The following is a 19459-nucleotide window of genomic DNA, read 5'->3' on the forward strand; positions in this document are numbered from 1 at the left end:
AACGCAGGCCTTTGCCCCCGTTGTAATCCGTCGTGCCTGCTTCTCTCTCCATTTGATTGATTGTTATCCAAGTATTTACTGTTTTAGAATTAGTTCTCTTTGGTTCATTCTCTATTTACAAACAAACACAGAGTCGCAATACTCTGTTTAGTCTTTGCAGATAACGAAAAATCGTGTAAAAAAAAAGAAAAGGAATCGAGCAAAATCAGTAGGCCACTAATGGGATCTCTTTTTGACCTCGCTAAAATAGAAACATTAGGAACAACCCCTCATGACAAATACAAAACTAGTGAGATGAACTGAACTCCACACAATGATGGCTGCAAAACAGCTCGGCTCCGCCACCCACCCCGCCCAAAATAACGATAAAGAGCGGCTGCCATGATTGGTTGCGGAATGGCCACGACGGAGCTACGAAATGGTGCTGCTCTCATGCTAACCCCAGCTTCAGTCTGAAACATCCAGAAACACTGTAGACTACCAATTCGATCAGTTCCGGTAGCGCCCCAATGTAACCCGGTAGAGAAGAACTAGCCCTCCCCTCTTTGACTGATGGTTCTTGTTGCATGTCCCTTCTGTTGTCATTTAACAGAACTATTTAGCCTGCTGAAAGGGGTTGTGTTCCGACCGCTGGTTGGTGGAGACATTTTGACTATATTCTGTACCTGCGTTGTCGCGTAATGCGTCATATGACGCGCCGCGTTAGCGCATCCGGAAGTCATCCGGGGCGCGCAGCGCGTAACGTAAGCATAACAAGTCATGTGACTTGTTAATAAAACTTTTCATTGGTTCATTTTACTTTTCTTATTGTAATGATGAAAGGCTTGGTCATATGACCTAAAAATTACGCTTTTCATTACTTCCGAACATTATTTTTTCCTAAATATATGTTATAATGTTCCAGGCTAATGTACTTTCCCGGAAATTTTACAACTGTCCTGCAAGTAAAATATATTCTTTTTTCGAGAAAAAGAGCGTTTCTTCGTCCCGGACGGAGCCGTTGAGCAAAAGAGGGTCGACCTGCTGTCTTAGTCGCCGATACGCCTGAATATGAGATTCTTATCGATCACTTTACGTTGCAGGAATAGAAAACACAACAGCCCTTGACCATTTATCTTTACTGCGTTCCTTCGTATTATACCTTTTACCCTTCATGTAATTGGTCTGCTTTATTTCACTTGCCTTTTAATGATTCTAAAACAGTCACTATTATTAAAAACTTTACCAATGTATATACTACTACCATGTTTTCTTTTAAAAACCTTTATTGTGAAAATTTCATTATACAAATACGAGCCTATAACCACGTGGGCCTGCCACGGAGCAAACTGTAATCGTATATGATGAATAGACATTTACACTGTAGAGGAACGTAACGGGCAGGCCATTAGGTTGCAAGAACTAAGGTGTCTAACAGTTACGGAATCGGTGGACGTACATTTTATAATTAAAATACGACAGGGCCAGTTACAATAAAATTATCTAGATATACATTTGCGGGCAAGTACCATGGGTGACGTTAATTCGAACTTTCAACAGTACAGTAATCAATAACACATCAGAACTTAATATCAATAGGGATGTCGAAATATTCAATCAATTCTCGTCCCCGCCCGCCATGTGCTTCAAAACTGCATACGTATCTCGTGATTTCAAGGTTCTGCAACCAGTACACAACAAGGAGTTACGAGTCCCATTTATTCCGGCGCCATTTTGGGCGAGAACGGGCAGGTCCAGGATATAGTCAAAATGTCTCTACCAACCATCGACTATGATGATGTTCATATGCTGTATTTATTAGAGTAACACTCATCTGTCCACATGAAATTAATTTGCCACAATCTAAACATGTCATTTTAATCTTTCCAAAGTTCTTCTAAATATTTGGGACCGTTTCCCTTGCCTCTGAAGCTCTCAGTGCCACTTCTTTGATGAATGTACTAGCAGGTCAGGGGTTCTCCTCCAAATCTCTCTTTTATGCAGCACTATAATTAATTGGTGCCACCTCTCCATATGACGATGCATGGTATAGTTACCACAACTATATTCTTTTTTCGGTTCCTCTGGAGAGTTCATCGTGGCAGATGAAGCGTGTAACGTACCGGGCATTTACCTTTTTTTGCATGTACAGGAAAGGAAAAAAAAATCGAGCGTCCGAGTTCTAAGGTGTCCCAGGACCATTTTAGTGGACCAGGCCCAAATCCAAAGAACAGGCCGCCATTTTGAGAGTCCTCTTGCAGCCGCCTGTCGCTGTAGCATCAAGAGCAGCCGAAACTCAGCTGAATGGCAACTGAAACGGTAAAGGGGCGCCCCACTACAGCAGACGAGCCTCCACCTAGGAAGGCCCATTCACGCCGGCTCCCCCCCCCTTCGGGCACCCCACGCCGTTATTCGGAGCAGTATTGTAGGATGGCCACACCAGTGCGGCAACTTGCTAGACATCACCTCGGTGGTAACCGAATCTCAACGCCTTGTGGTGTCTTCTATTCAGAAAACATTGTTATGCTGCCTTCGACCTATTCGCCGCAAGTGCGCACACAACTCAACTGCATAGCTTGCTAGACACCACCTCGGTGCAATCCGGATCTTGGAATGTCAGCACCTTTTGGTGTCTTCTCTTCAGAAAATATTGTTGCGCTGCCTTTGGCCCCATTCGCACATCAGTCCGCTACTGACGCCATCTCACAGGCTAATGGGGCGCCCCACGCCGACTTTCAGCATTGTAGAATGACCACACCAGTACAGCAACTTGCTAGACATCACCTCGGTGCCATCCGGATCTCAGCGCCCCACTGCAGATGAAGTGCCTCTCAACTATGAAACCACCACGGTGACATCCGGATCTTGGCGCGTTGTGCTGCCTTCGGCCTATTCGCACATCGGTCCGCTACTGACGCCATCTCACAGGCTAATGGGGCGACCCACGCCGAGTTTCAGCATTGTAGGATGACCACACCAGTACAGCAACTTGCTAGACATCACCTCGGTGCCATCCGAATCTTGGCATCTCAACGCCTAGTGGTATCTTCCATACAAAAAATATTGTTACGCTGCCTTTGGCCCCATTCGCACATCAGTCCGCAACTTAGACATCACCTCGGTGCCATCCGGATCTTGGCATCTCAGCGCCTTGTGGTGTCAGTCAGAAAATATTGTTGCGCTGCCTTTGGCCCCATTCGCACATCAGTCCGCTACTGACACCATCTCACAGGCCAACAGGGCGCCCCACGCCGACTTTTACCATTGTACGATGGCCACACCAGTGCCACAACTTGCTAGACACCACCTCGGTGCCATCCGGATCTTGGCATCTCAGCGCCTTGTGGTGTCTTCAAATCAGAAAATATTGTTGCGCTGCCTTTGGCCCCATTCGCACATCGGTCCGCTACTGACGCCATCTCACAGGCCAAAGGGGCGCCCCACGCCGACTTTCAACATTGTAGGATGGCCACAGAAGTGCGACAACTTACTAGACACCACCTCGGTGCCATCCGGATCTTGGCGCGTTGTGCTGCCTTCGGCCTATTCGCACATCGGTCCGCTACTGACGCAAACTCACAGGCCAACGGGGCGCCCCACGCCGACTTTCAGCATTGTAGGATGGCCACACCAGTGCGGCAACTTGCTACACACCACCTCGGTGCCATCCGGATCTTGGCATCTCAGCGCCTAGTGGTGTCTTCTATTCCAAAAATATTGTTGCACTGCCTTCGGCCCCATTCACACATCGGTCCGCTACTGACGCCATCTCACAGGCCAACGGGGCGCCCCACGCCGACTTTCAGCATTGTAGGATGGCCACACCAGTGCGGCAACTTACTAGACACCACCTCGGTGCCATCCGGATCTTGGCGCGTTGTGCTGCCTTCGGCATATTCGCACATCGGTCCGCTACTGACGCAAACTCACAGGCCAACGGGGCGCCCCACGCCGACTTTCAGCATTGTTGGATGGCCACACCAGTGCGGCAACTTACTAGACACCACCTCGGTGCCATCCGGATCTTGGCGCGTTGTGCTGCCTTCGGCCTATTCGCACATCGGTCCGCTACTGACGCAAACTCACAGGCCAACGGGGCGCCCCACGCCGACTTTCAGCATTGTAGGATGGCCACACCAGTGCTGCAACTTGCTGGACACCACCTCGGTGCCATCCGGATCTTGGCGCGTTGTATTGCCTTCGGCCTATTCGCACATCGGTCCGCTACTGACGCCGCCTCACGTGCCAACGTATTTTCTCCGCATTTTATACCCTATGCCGCATAACAGGTCATGTGACTTGTTTATAAAACTTTCATTGGTTCATTTTACTTTTGGTTTCCTAATGATGGAAGGCTTGATCATATGACCTAAAAACAACACTTTTCATTGGATGAAAACTTTTTTTTTCCCAAACGATGAAAGCCCCACCTTGTTTCTGGATGTTTCAGACTAAACTGGCGTCAGCATGAGAGCACCACCATCTCGTAGCTCCGTCGTGGTCATTCCGCGAGCAATCATGGCAGCCGCTCCCCACCAGAAGCCTGCAGGAGTCGGGGCCCCCAAAACTTTTGATGAATTCTCAAGGCGGAGGGGACGCTTTCGAGAATGGGGTCCAAGACCTAGCAGACAAGCGTCCGATTTCCAAGGTGTCCCAGGGCCATTTCAGTGGACCAGGCCCAAAAAGGAAAGAGCCTGCCGCCATTTTGAGAGTCCTGTGACAGCCGCCTATCGCTGCACCGCAAGAGTGGGCGCAACTCAGCTGAATTGCGGCTTTTGACACAGTGGACCAAAAACGGACGGAATGGCAACTGAAACGGTAAAGGGGCGCCCCACTACAACAGATGACACTCCACCTGGAGAGGCCCGTTCACGCCGCCTCCCCCGGGGCGCCCCACGCCGTTATTCGGAGCAGCATTGTAGGATACCAAAACCAGTGCGGCAACTTACTGGACATCACCTTGGTGCCATCGTTCTGCTGCCTTGGAACTATTCGCACAACAGTTTGCTACTGATGACCCACCCCCCGCGACGCCCCACGCCGTTATTTGCTGGGTGGCAACTTACTAGACATCACTTTCGTGTCATCTAGATTTCGGCGCGTTCTGCTGCCTTGGAACTATTCGCACAACAGTTTGCTACTGATGACCCACCCCCCGCGACGCCCCATGCCGGAAATCTGGACGTTGTGCTGCGTTGGGACTATTCGCACAGCCGACCGCTACTTCGTTGTTTTTCCCTAAAAATGTTTATATGTTATTACTATTTTTGTTTTCTTGTATATATTTATAAATTATTAAAGTTTTATAATCTTACTACTTTGTCGGAGTGCTATATATTTTTAATGTGACACATAATTGTAAAAACTTTGATGTACAAAGAGTCATCCCTGGAATCTTCCGCTTCACGCTCGGTCCCCTCCCCAATCACAATACAGGATGGTTTTCAGATAATAGCAACGCTTCTGCTGTGACGGATCTCATCGAGTGTGGGCCTTGATCTACTATAACTCCTTTGAAGAGGGGTGATTCTTTACAGCTGTGGCCATAAACTACATCTGCAGGGCTAGCTGATAGCCTAGGACCGGCCTGGACAATCGGACACAGAGGAAAAGGAGTGTCAGAGGGTACGGTAGTGAATAGGGCGAAAGGGAGGTGTCGGGCGGGCACAGGGTGTGATTCTCAGGGAAGAGCAGCGCAGATGGGGGGAGGTTTATTACCCATGCATAAGACAGAGAGCGGGGGTGACCACTGCCTGGGTGAGATGCTTGCGAGGGTGGGGAGCCATGCTAAGGATCGACAGCGTGCACAGAGTGGGTCTGGTCAAGGCATCTAAAATGGCTGCCGTGCACGACAAAAGTGTGGCATTTGAAAAAAGACAAGATGGCGCAGACAATGTTTTTCAACACTTCCTGATTTCCTTCGAATCGAACGTTAACAGACGTTGGGGCATATTACCAAAGTTAAGCGATATTTATCCCTAACGATGCATTGCAAAGATTTTTTTACCGTCAGAAATTATCGCAGATAAACCTTGCTATTATCAAGGTTTATCGCAAATACGATAAAAAACGACCGCAATGCATTAATATCGCTGAAAACTCAGCGATATTCATGCATTACCGAGCTAATGCTCTTAGCCATGTTATCCACCTCCCATTGGATAACATGGCTAAGAACTGCTCAGGGCAGCTGTTACTTTTTGGAGATATTCGCGCTTATCTCGAATATTTCCAAAAGTTGATAATAGGAGATAGCGATGTTAGCGACTGTTTCCAGTCGCTAACATCTTGGCATGCCCACTTTGCATGTCATTAGTGATAAATATCACTCACATGCAAAGTGGGGCCCAAGATGGTCGCTATCTCCTACTAGCCGTCGCTAACTGGTGTTAGCAACAGCTAGGTAATACAGATATAATTTTATCTCCGCGAAGCGGAGCGCTGTTACAAATATATATCTTGTTTTTGAACGTTAATTTCTCAAAATGCACTGAAGCACATATATTGAGACCTAGCAAAGGCACATCGGGCTACCAGTCCCTAATATTTTACCAAGTTTCGTGCAAATCCATTCAGCCGTTCGATTATTATTATTATATTTTTTTTTTTGCCCCGCGGGGCCCTTTTAAAACCTCCACATCAAACCTAGGGGGTCAGCGAGGATCTACTATGCCCCCTTATGGTCATTTGCCCCTTCGCTTTGGCCTCCTCTTGTCTCTCGATCCTACCGAGAGACAAGATGGCGGCCGCTACGGACTGTTTGGAATGTTTACAGACACCGGAGAGCCAATCAGCTTCGCTTCGCAAAGCTCTGTAACGCGAAAAGTACGCGAAGCGGTGCGCTGTTACAGATATATATCTTTTTTTTAACGTTAATTTCTCAAAATCCACTGAAGCACATATATTGAGACCTAGCAAAGGCACATCGGGCTACCAGTCCCTACAATTTTGCCAAGTTTCGTGCAAATCCATTCAGCCGTTCGATTATTATTATTATTTTTTTTTTTTGCCCCGCGGGGCCCTTTTAAAACCTCCACATCAAACCTAGGGGGTCAGCGAGGATCTACTATTCCCCCTTATGGTCATTTGCCCCTTCGCTTTGGCCTCCTCTTGTCTCTCGATCCTACCGAGAGACAAGATGGCGGCCGCTACGGACTGTTTGGAATGTTGACAGACGCCGGAGAACCAATCAGCTTCGCTTCACAAAGCTCCGTTGCGCGAAAAGTACGCGTCCTGGAGCGCTGCCCGGTCCGCTGTTACAGATATATATCTTTTTTTAAACGTTAATTTCTCAAAATCCACTGTAGCACATATATTGAGACCTACAAAAGGCACATCGGGCTACCAGTCCCTACAATTTTGCCAAGTTTCGTGCAAATCCATTCAGCCGTTCGGGCTAAAAGTGAGGCCAACCGCCCTATGGAAAACTCAATGTTAAAAACACGTTTTGGGACCCCCCTTTTTTCTCGACCCCCCCTAGACGAACCCCCCCCCAATTTTCAGGGGCTGCTCAGAAACAAAATGTGCCATTTTCCTGAAAATTTCAGCCAATTCCGTCCACAAACGCCAAAGTTATTAGACATAGAATTTTCAAAAAACCCATAGAGAAAAAATCCTAACTATATATACCTACTGGCGACCGCCAGTAGGTAATATATATATATATAAATATATACCTACTGGTGGTCGCCAGTAGGTATATATAGTTAGGATTTTTTCTCTATGGGATTTTTGAAAATTCTATGTCTAATAACTTTGGCGTTTGTGGACGGAATTGGCTGAAATTTTCAGGAAAATTGCACATTTTGTTTCTGAGCAGCCCTTGAAAATTTGGGGGGGGTTCGTCAAGGGGGGGCCGAGAAAAAAGGGGGGTCCCAAAACGTGTTTTTAACATTGAGTTTTCCATAGGGCGGTTGGCCTCACTTTTAGCCCGAACGGCTGAATGGATTTGCACGAAACTTGGCAAAATTGTAGGGACTGGTAGCCCGATGTGCCTTTTGTAGGTCTCAATATATGTGCTCCAGTGGATTTTGAGAAATTAACGTTTAAAAAAAGATATATATCTGTAACAGCGGACCGGGCAGCGCTCCAGTACGCGTACTTTTCGCGCAACGGAGCTTTGTGAAGCGAAGCTGATTGGTTCTCCGGCGTCTGTAAACATTCCAAACAGTCCGTAGCGGCCGCCATCTTGTCTCTCGGTAGGATCGAGAGACAAGCGGAGGCCAAACCGAAGGGGCAAATGACCATAAGGGGGCATAGTAGATCCTCCCTGACCGTTTAGGTTTGATGTGGAGGTTTTAAAAGGGCCCCGCGGGGCAAAAAAAAAAATAAATAATAATAATCGAACAGCTGAATGGATTTGCACGAAACTTGGCAAAATTGTAGGGACTGGTAGCCCGATGTGCCTTTGCTAGATCTCAATATATGTGCTCCAGTGGATTTTGAGAAATTAACGTTCAAAAAAAGATATATATCTGTAACAGCGCACCGCTTCGCGTACTTTTCGTGTTACGGAGCTTTGCGAAGCGAAGCTGATTGGCTCTCCGGTGTCTGTAAACATTCCAAACAGTCCGTAGCGGCCGCCATCTTGTCTCTCGGTAGGATCGAGAGACAAGAGGAGGCCAAAGCGAAGGGGCAAATGACCATAAGGGGGCATAGTAGATCCTCGCTGACCCCCTAGGTTTGATGTGGAGGTTTTAAAAGGGTCCCTCGGGGCAAAAAAAAAAAATAATAATAATAATCGAACGGCTGAATGGATTTGCACGAAACTTGGTAAAATATTAGGGACTGGTAGCCCGATGTGCCTTTGCTAGGTCTCAATATATGTGCTTCAGTGCATTTTGAGAAATTAACGTTCAAAAACAAGATATATATCTGTAACAGCGCTCCGCTTCGCGGAGATAAAATTATATCTGTATTACCTAGCTGTTGCTAACACCAGTTAGCGACGGCTAGTAGGAGATAGCGACCATCTTGGGCCCCACTTTGCATGTGAGTGATATTTATCACTAATGACATGCAAAGTGGGCATGCCAAGATGTTAGCGACTGGAAACAGTCGCTAACATCGCTATCTCCTATTATCAACTTTTGGAAATATTCGAGATAAGCGCGAATATCTCCAAAAGCTAGCACCTGCCCTGAGCAGTTCTTAGCCATGTTATCCAATGGGAGGTGGATAACATGGCTAAGAGCATTAGCTCGGTAATGCATGAATATCGCTGAGTTTTCAGCGATATTAATGCATTGCGGTCGTTTTTTATCGTATTTGCGATAAACCTTGATAATAGCAAGGTTTATCTGCGATAATTTCTGACGGTAAAAAAATCGTTGCTAAGCATCGTTAGGGATAAATATCGCTTAACTTTGGTAATATGCCCCAACGTCTGTTAACGTTCGATTCGAAGGAAATCAGGAAGTGTTGAAAAACATTGTCTGCGCCATCTTGTCTTTTTTCAAATGCCACACTTTTGTCGTGCACGGCAGCCATTTTAGATGCCTTGACCAGACCCACTCTGTGCACGCTGTCGATCCTTAGCATGGCTCCCCATCCTCGCAAGCATCTCCCCCAGGCAGTGGTCACCCCCGCTCTCTGTCTTATGCATGGGTAATAAACCTCCCCCCATCTGCGCTGCTCTTCCCTGAGAATCACACCCTGTGCCCGCCCGACACCTCCCTTTCGCCCTATTCACTACCGCACCCTCTGACACTCCTTTTCCTCTGTGTCCGATTGTCCAGGCTGGTCCTAGGGTATCAGCTAGCCCTGCAGATGTAGTTTATGGCCACAGCTGTAAAGAATCACCCCTCTTCAAAGGAGTTATAGTAGATCAAGGCCCACACTCGATGAGATCCGTCACAGCAGAAGCGTTGCTATTATCTGAAAACCATCCTGTATTGTGATTGGGGAGGGGACCGAGCCTGAAGCGGAAGATTCCAGGGATGACTCTTTGTACATCAAAGTTTTTACAACTATGTGTCACATTAAAAATATATAGCACTCCGACAAAGTAGTAAGATTATAAAACTTTAATAATTTATAAATATATACAAGAAAACAAAAATAGTAATAACATATAAACATTTTTAGGGAAAAACAACGAAGTAGCGGTCGGCTGTGCGAATAGTCCCAACGCAGCACAACGTCCAGATTTCCGGCGTGGGGCGTCGCGGGGGGTGGGTCATCAGTAGCAAACTGTTGTGCGAATAGTTCCAAGGCAGCAGAACGCGTTGAAATCTAGATGACACGAAAGTGATGTCTAGTAAGTTGCCACCCAGCAAATAACGGCGTGGGGCGTCGCGGGGGGTGGGTCATCAGTAGCAAACTGTTGTGCGAATAGTTCCAAGGCAGCAGAACGATGGCACCAAGGTGATGTCCAGTAAGTTGCCGCACTGGTTTTGGTATCCTACAATGCTGCTCCGAATAACGGCGTGGGGCGCCCCGGGGGAGGCGGCGGGAACGGTCCTCTCCAGGGGGAGTGTCATCTGTTGTAGTGGGGCGCCCCTTTACCGTTTCAGTTGCCATTCCGTCCGTTTTTGGTCCACTGTGTCAAAAGCCGCAATTCAGCTGAGTTGCGCCCACTCTTGCGGTGCAGCGATAGGCGGCTGTCACAGGACTCTCAAAATGGCGGCAGGCTGTTTCCTTTTTGGGCCTGGTCCACTGAAATGGCCCTGGGACACCTTGGAAATCGGACGCTTGTCTGCTAGGTCTTGGACCCCATTCTCGAAAGCGTCCCCTCCGCCTTGAGAATTCATCAAAATTTTTGGGAGCCCCGACTCCCGCAGGCTTCCGGTGGGGAGCGGCTGCCATGATTGCTCGCGGAATGACCACGACGGAGCCACGAGATGGTGGTGCTCTCATGCTGACGCCAGCTTCAGTCTGAAACATCCAGAAACAAGGTGGGGCTTTCATCGTTTGGGAAAAAAAAAAGTTTTCATCCAATGAAAAGTGTTGTTTTTAGGTCATATGATCAAGCTTTCCATCATTAGGAAACCAAAAGTAAAATGAACCAATGAAAAGTTTTATAAACAAGTCACATGACCTGTTATGCGGCATAGGGTATAAAATGCGGAGAAAATACGTTGGCACGTGAGGCGGCGTCAGTAGCGGACCGATGTGCGAATAGGCCGAAGGCAATACAACGCGCCAAGATCCGGATGGCACCGAGGTGGTGTCCAGCAAGTTGCAGCACTGGTGTGGCCATCCTACAATGCTGAAAGTCGGCGTGGGGCGCCCCGTTGGCCTGTGAGTTTGCGTCAGTAGCGGACCGATGTGCGAATAGGCCGAAGGCAGCACAACGCGCCAAGATCCGGATGGCACCGAGGTGGTGTCTAGTAAGTTGCCGCACTGGTGTGGCCATCCAACAATGCTGAAAGTCGGCGTGGGGCGCCCCGTTGGCCTGTGAGTTTGCGTCAGTAGCGGACGATGTGCGAATAGGCCGAAGGCAGCACAACGCGCCAAGATCCGGATGGCACCGAGGTGGTGTCTAGTAAGTTGCCGCACTGGTGTGGCCATCCTACAATGCTGAAAGTCGGCGTGGGGCGCCCCGTTGGCCTGTGAGATGGCGTCAGTAGCGGACCGATGTGTGAATGGGGCCGAAGGCAGCGCAACAATATTTTCGGAATAGAAGACACCACTAGGCGCTGAGATGCCAAGATCCAGATGGCACCGAGGTGGTGTGTAGCAAGTTGCCGCACTGGTGTGGCCATCCTACAATGCTGAAAGTCGGCGTGGGGCGCCCCGTTGGCCTGTGAGTTTGCGTCAGTAGCGGACCGATGTGCGAATGGGGCCAAAGGCAGCGCAACAATAGTTTCTGACTGACACCACAAGGCGCTGAGATGCCAAGATCCGGATGGCACCGAGGTGGTGTCATAGTTGAGAGTTCTGAGCAGCGGTTGTAACACTGTCTGAAGCTTATTTGCAGCTGCTGCAGCTTCACTACGCGTCAAGATCCGGATGGCACCGAGGTGGTGTCTAGTAAGGTGCACTGGTGTGGCCATCCTACAATGCTGAAAGTCGGCGTGGGGCGCCCCGTTGGCCTGTGAGTTTGCGTCAGTAGCGGACCGATGTGCGAATAGGCCGAAGGCAGCACAACGCGCCAAGATCCGGATGGCACCGAGGTGGTGTCTAGTAAGTTGTCGCACTTCTGTGGCCATCCTACAATGTTGAAAGTCGGCGTGGGGCGCCCCGTTGGCCTGTGAGATGGCGTCAGTAGCGGACCGATGTGCGAATGGGGCCAAAGGCAGCGCAACAATATTTTCTGATTTGAAGACACCACAAGGCGCTGAGATGCCAAGATCCGGATGGCACCGAGGTGGTGTCTAGCAAGTTGTGGCACTGGTGTGGCCATCGTACAATGGTAAAAGTCGGCGTGGGGCGCCCTGTTGGCCTGTGAGATGGTGTCAGTAGCGGACTGATGTGCGTATGGGGCCAAAGGCAGTGCAACAATATTTTCTGACTGACACCACAAGGCGCTGAGATGCCAAGATCCGGATGGCACCGAGGTGATGTCTAAGTTGCGGACTGATGTGCGAATGGGGCCAAAGGCAGCGTAACAATATTTTCTGTATGGAAGATACCACTAGGCGTTGAGATGCCAAGATTCGGATGGCACCGAGGTGATGTCTAGCAAGTTGCTGTACTGGTGTGGTCATCCTACAATGCTGAAACTCGGCGTGGGTCGCCCCATTAGCCTGTGAGATGGCGTCAGTAGCGGACCGATGTGCGAATAGGCCGAAGGCAGCACAACGCGCCAAGATCTGGATGTCACCGTGGTGGTTTCATAGTTGAGAGGCACTTCATCTGCAGTGGGGCGCCGAGATCCGGATGGCACCGAGGTGATGTCTAGCAAGTTGCTGTACTGGTGTGGTCATCCTACAATGCTGAAAGTCGGCGTGGGGCGCCCCATTAGCCTGTGAGATGGCGTCAGTAGCGGACTGATGTGCGAATGGGGCCAAAGGCAGCGCAACAATATTTTCTGAAGAGAAGACACCAAAAGGCGCTGACATTCCAAGATCCGGATGGCACCGAGGTGGTGTCTAGCAAGCTATGCAGTTGAGTTGTGTGCGCACTTGCGGCGAATAGGTCGAAGGCAGCATAACAATGTTTTCTGAATAGAAGACACCACAAGGCGTTGAGATTCGGTTACCACCGAGGTGATGTCTAGCAAGTTGCCGCACTGGTGTGGCCATCCTAAAATACAGCTCCGAATAACGGCGTGGGGTGCCCGAAGGGGGGGGGGGGGAGCCGGCGTGAATGGGCCTTCCTAGGTGGAGGCTCGTCTGCTGTAGTGGGGCGCCCCTTTACCGTTTCAGTTGCCATTCAGCTGAGTTTCGGCTGCTCTTGATGCTACAGCGACAGGCGGCTGCAAGAGGACTCTCAAAATGGCGGCCTGTTCTTTGGATTTGGGCCTGGTCCACTAAAATGGCCCTGGGACACCTTAGAACTCGGACGCTCGATTTTTTTTTCCTTTCCTGTACATGCAAAAAAAGGTAAATGCCCGGTACGTTACACCCTTCATCTGCCACGATGAACTCTCCAGAGGAACCGAAAAAAAATATAGTTGTGGTAACTATACCATGCATCGTCATATGGAGAGGTGGCACCAATTAATTATAGTGCTGCATAAAAGAGAGATTTGGAGGAGAACCCCTGACCTGCTAGTACATTCATCAAAGAAGTGGCACTGAGAGCTTCAGAGGCAAGGGAAACGGTCCCAAATATTTAGAAGAACTTTGGAAAGATTAAAATGACATGTTTAGATTGTGGCAAATTAATTTCATGTGGACAGATGAGTGTTACTCTAATAAATACAGCATATGAACATCATCATAGTCGATGGTTGGTAGAGACATTTTGACTATATCCTGGACCTGCCCGTCCTCGCCCAAAATGGCGCCGGAATAAATGGGACTCGTAACTCCTTGTTGTGTACTGGTTGCAGAACCTTGAAATCACGAGATACGTATGCAGTTTTGAAGCACCTGGCGGGCGGGGACGAGAATTGATTGAATATTTCGACATCCCTATTGATATTAAGTTCTGATGTGTTATTGATTACTGTACTGTTGAAAGTTCGAATTAACGTCACCCATGGTACTTGCCCGCAAATGTATATCTAGATAATTTTATTGTAACTGGCCCTGTCGTATTTTAATTATAAAATGTACGTCCACCGATTCCGTAACTGTTAGACACCTTAGTTCTTGCAACCTAATGGCCCGCCCGTTACGTTCCTCTACAGTGTAAATGTCTATTCATCATATACGATTACAGTTTGCTCCATGGCAGGCCCACGTGGTTATAGGCTCGTATTTGTATAATGAAATTTTCACAATAAAGGTTTTTAAAAGAAAACATGGTAGTAGTATATACATTGGTAAAGTTTTTAATAATATTCACTGTTTTAGAATCATTAAAAGGCAAGTGAAATAAAGCAGACCAATTACATGAAGGGTAAAAGGTATAATACGAAGGAACGCAGTAAAGATAAATGGTCAAGGGCTGTTGTGTTTTCTATTCCTGCAACATAAAGTGATCGATAAGAATCTCATATTCAGGCGTATCGGCGACTAAGACAGCAGGTCGACCCTCTTTTGCCCAACGGCTCCGTCATGGGACGAAGAAACGCTCTTTTTCTCGAAAAAAGAATATATTTTACTTGCAGGACAGTTGTAAAATTTCCGGGAAAGTACATTAGCCTGGAACACTATAACATATATTTAAGAAAAAATAATGTTCGGAAGTAATGAAAAGCGTAATTTTTAGGTCATATGACCAAGCCTTTCATCATTACAATAAGAAAAGTAAAATGAACCAATGAAAAGTTTTATTAACAAGTCACATGACTTGTTATGCTTACGTTACGCGCTGCGCGCCCCGGATGACTTCCGGATGCGCTAACGCGGCGCGTCATATGACGCATTACGCGACAACGCAGGTCCAGAATATAGTCAAAATGTCTCCACCAACCAGCGGTCGGAACACAACCCCTTTCAGCAGGCTAAATAGTTCTGTTAAATGACAACAGAAGGGACAGGCAACAAGAACCATCAGTCAAAGAGGGGAGGGCTAGTTCTTCTCTACCGGGTTACATTGGGGCGCTACCGGAACTGATCGAATTGGTAGTCTACAGTGTTTCTGGATGTTTCAGACTGAAGCTGGGGTTAGCATGAGAGCAGCACCATTTCGTAGCTCCGTCGTGGCCATTCCGCAACCAATCATGGCAGCCGCTCTTTATCGTTATTTTGGGCGGGGTGGGTGGCGGAGCCGAGCTGTTTTGCAGCCATCATTGTGTGGAGTTCAGTTCATCTCACTAGTTTTGTATTTGTCATGAGGGGTTGTTCCTAATGTTTCTATTTTAGCGAGGTCAAAAAGAGATCCCATTAGTGGCCTACTGATTTTGCTCGATTCCTTTTCTTTTTTTTTACACGATTTTTCGTTATCTGCAAAGACTAAACAGAGTATTGCGACTCTGTGTTTGTTTGTAAATAGAGAATGAACCAAAGAGAACTAATTCTAAAACAGTAAATACTTGGATAACAATCAATCAAATGGAGAGAGAAGCAGGCACGACGGATTACAACGGGGGCAAAGGCCTGCGTTAACTACCTTTCACTATCTGCAAAGAGAGAGTACTCCTAATAGAAATGAGGGGGGGGGGCACCATTCAAAGCAGATCAGTGTGCATAAACACGAAAATGTTTTCACTTACCACGTACTTGACATTCGACAGCTTATGATATTTGCTATTAAAAAACCATTGAAATTCACTGAAAAAACCATAGGTTATAGACCATATATAGTTAGGAATTAGCATTTACAAAACCTTGAAAATTCACTGAAAAAACCATAGGTTATAGACCATATATAGTTAGGAATTAGCATTTAAAAAACCTTATTTTACTCACACAAAACCATTGAAATTCCATATATAGTTAGTTGCACTAACTATATATCGCGCACCCGCAATCCACTGCTGATCATGTCACATATTACATCATTCATGACATGGTCAGTGACATCACTGATGACATCACTGATGACATTTCAAATGACATCACTGATGACATCACTGATGACGTCTCATTTGACATCATTCTTGTGCTAATACGATAAACCTCTTCAGACTCTAATATAACCTTAGATACACTCAGTGTATACAGACACTCACACACTGCCACTCATCCATGGAGTTACTCACACACCCAGTCAGTCATGCAAAGAAACAATCTCACCTCCATTTCTTCAACTATACAGTTATACACACCTTACTTATTGAAACATATACTAACACATATTTACTCTCTTATACAATCCCTGATACAAGTTCACAATGATCGATACAACCACTCACTCATTCAGTGGCTCTCATGCACAGTTATTTATATATGCCAACTCTCACATGTACTGTGTTTTACATATGTACTTACTATGACATGTAGCATTGAGATATCCATTCACTCATCAATACACTCATGCACACAGCCAACTGCCCATGTAGCTGTTTCCACATGCACTCTTGAACTCATACACCTAGTGAATAAACTGCTCACACATCTATGCACAGAGTCACACACCTTCCAGCCACCCCCACACAAACTCAATCTCCCATAGAAATACTTGGGCAACCAATTAATAACACATATAGCCTCTCGTATAGCTAATGATCAACACATGCAGCAGTTTACATCACAACAGACATAATGATGCACACATTAAGACAGTTTAGTCACTAACCCATGCATTCAGTGAGACACATTTAATCACTCACTCATACAGTCAGTCACGCACCTACTAAATCCTTCATCCAGACACTTATACATCCACTCATTCTTCAATATGTAAGACATATTTTAACTTTACAGAAACATACAGTCACTGGATGTTGTCATCAGTGATGTCATCAGTGATGTCACTGACCATGTCATGAATGATGTAATATGTGACATGATCAGCAGTGGATTGCGGGTGCGCGATATATAGTTAGTGCAACTAACTATATATGGAATTTCAATGGTTTTGTGTGAGTAAAATAAGGTTTTTTAAATGCTAATTCCTAACTATATATGGTCTATAACCTATGGTTTTTTCAGTGAATATATATATATATATATATATTGTTTTTTCTCACAAAGTTCAAGTATAATCAATCTAAAACCAGATAACAAATCATTTGGCGACCACATATAAGACACACATATTTGTTATAAAAAATGTTAATTTGCAGGAATCAATTAGAGTAATTGCACTGTCTGAGGGTTTTCTTAATGTGGTCCCAGGATGCTTGTTTCCGGTCCAGGGAAGACATGGCTTGGCAGTTCGGGCTGGACTGCTCCCATGAGGCACAGGGACAGACTGATTTGCATATGTCCATGTCTGAACTGGGGTGGCAGAGTGAGCTAAAGAATGGTGATGGATTAAATCCAAATCAGTTGACTGGGGGTGAGTGTTTGATTTGCTCAAGCGCTCCGTCCATCATCCCCTTTTGTATCGCTACTATTCTAATGTGTTTTGAGAATTCAAAGGCTATTTTTTATATAACCTTGTGTGGAGTTCCTTTTGTGGTGTGCCTGGGATGTTGTTGCTGTTGTGTGTGTGCGCAAATGCTTTACACATGGCCTCCGGGATAAGCCTGACTGCTCGTGCCAAGCTACCATGGGGGTGAGCAGGGGTTATCTTTGGTGTGTAACTCCCAAGCCCTGACTAGAGTGGTGGTCTCTGCCTGGCTCTGGCGCAAGCCTTAGCCAACCAGAGATCCCATTTCTACCACTACCACTACCTAGTTGGGCGCTTTGTTGACAGTGCGATGCAATGTGTAATTATTGCTCTGAAGGTCATTTTGGATCAGGCGCTATTGAGCAGCTACCAGCTACGTTGTTCTATTAATGTTCTGGCTTCACAGGAGAGAATAGGATTTCCTCACTTCTAACAGAGTTTTCAGAGTTATTGGAGACTTTAGTCAGTACCGTGAATCCAGTGCATATAATTAACTACGAGACATTCATTTGAGTGCTTACTGTCAGACCACAAATACTTGGTGATTAAGGATTAAAAGGGGTATGACGGAATCCACATCTTCTAATTATGTTTACAAACACGGCTCTAATGCTTAAGCAGTGTCCGATGTAATTATGACTGATTATGAACTAATATACTGGATTGCCGAACACATCTTGCAGGAGCGAGCGGATGAAAGCAGGTCTCGTGTACGGATGCAGATTAAGGGACTGTGTCTACTTTACAAGATCGTACCAGTAATACGGCGATCTTAATCCCAATGAGCCTTGGAATCTTTTTGGGCTCTAGGATGTTCCATGCAGAAACCACGGCGGGAATCACTATTCCCTATCACTGGATTTGAAAAGTCCAATACGCCTGAAATTCCATACCTTCCTCAGCAATATCTCAGGGCCTAACCAACGAAGGTCCTTCGGCGCTACACCACTGCCCCATGTCCTGAAGAAGACCCACCCTAGACCCACACTAAGGCGTCCAAAGGGTCGAAACATCGACGATATTGAAATTGTTGGACAAGTACAGGATATCCAGTTTACCAAAGCCAACTTAAGTGGATTACTGGAATAATCATAATTGAATACTGGAACTGGCCCAAAAAGACTTTTTGCTTCCCTTCCTTTCCCCCCTTCACTCACTTGTTAATAATCACGTTTGAATGTCACTATTGCACTTTATGTCACATTTTATTCACTCAATTCTTTAATGCGCCGTCTTGTAAAAAAGTATTTATAAATTGTAAATAAGTCTTGATTGAATAATCTTCATGTACAAACAGGGTGTTTATGAATGAAAATTAATTCATAGATTAAAAACGGATGGTTACCCTGAACTCTTTTGGTTTGGATTTGCATTGTGAGTAAGCTCCTAATTTAGAGCACTGTCTTAAGTAACCATATGACTAATTGAACTGTGAATGATTCAAATCATACTTTGAAGTAATCAGGTTACATACCCGACAGAACCATTGTTTATATTACATTGTATTGCCCAGGTTCTGAGGGATACAGGGTCACCCCATGGTGATTTACATGATTATGAACTTAAGCAAGGATATATTTTAACTCCCTTACTTTTTCCTTTTATATATGTGTGTCAGTTATCAACCAAGTACCTGAGTCTTGACTCCACAGGGTCTGAAGAATTGATCTTGATTCTTTATCTTTGAAGAATTCTTCCCAATTCCTCCACTTCACTGCAATCAAAATATATTCAACTAGCAGTAAAGAAAGGGAAAGGGGAATGGGAATTAAAAGAGACTGCCACTGTAAGATTACTTGCTGATCACCCTCTAATGGTATTCAGTTCCTGTAACAACAAAAACACAAGGTTACAGATTCTTTCTTTTAACTACTTCTCCTGCTCTAGTTTCTATTTTACTCTTATAAACTATTACCTGCTTAATCAGTGGTCTTAGTTTCTCTCTGTGAATAGTCCTTTAATATGCTGTAGTTGAAGTCTTTTATTT

This window comes from Lissotriton helveticus (assembly GCF_964261635.1).
Source record: "Lissotriton helveticus chromosome 1_1 unlocalized genomic scaffold, aLisHel1.1 SUPER_1_unloc_65, whole genome shotgun sequence".
NCBI lineage: Eukaryota > Metazoa > Chordata > Amphibia > Caudata > Salamandridae > Lissotriton > Lissotriton helveticus.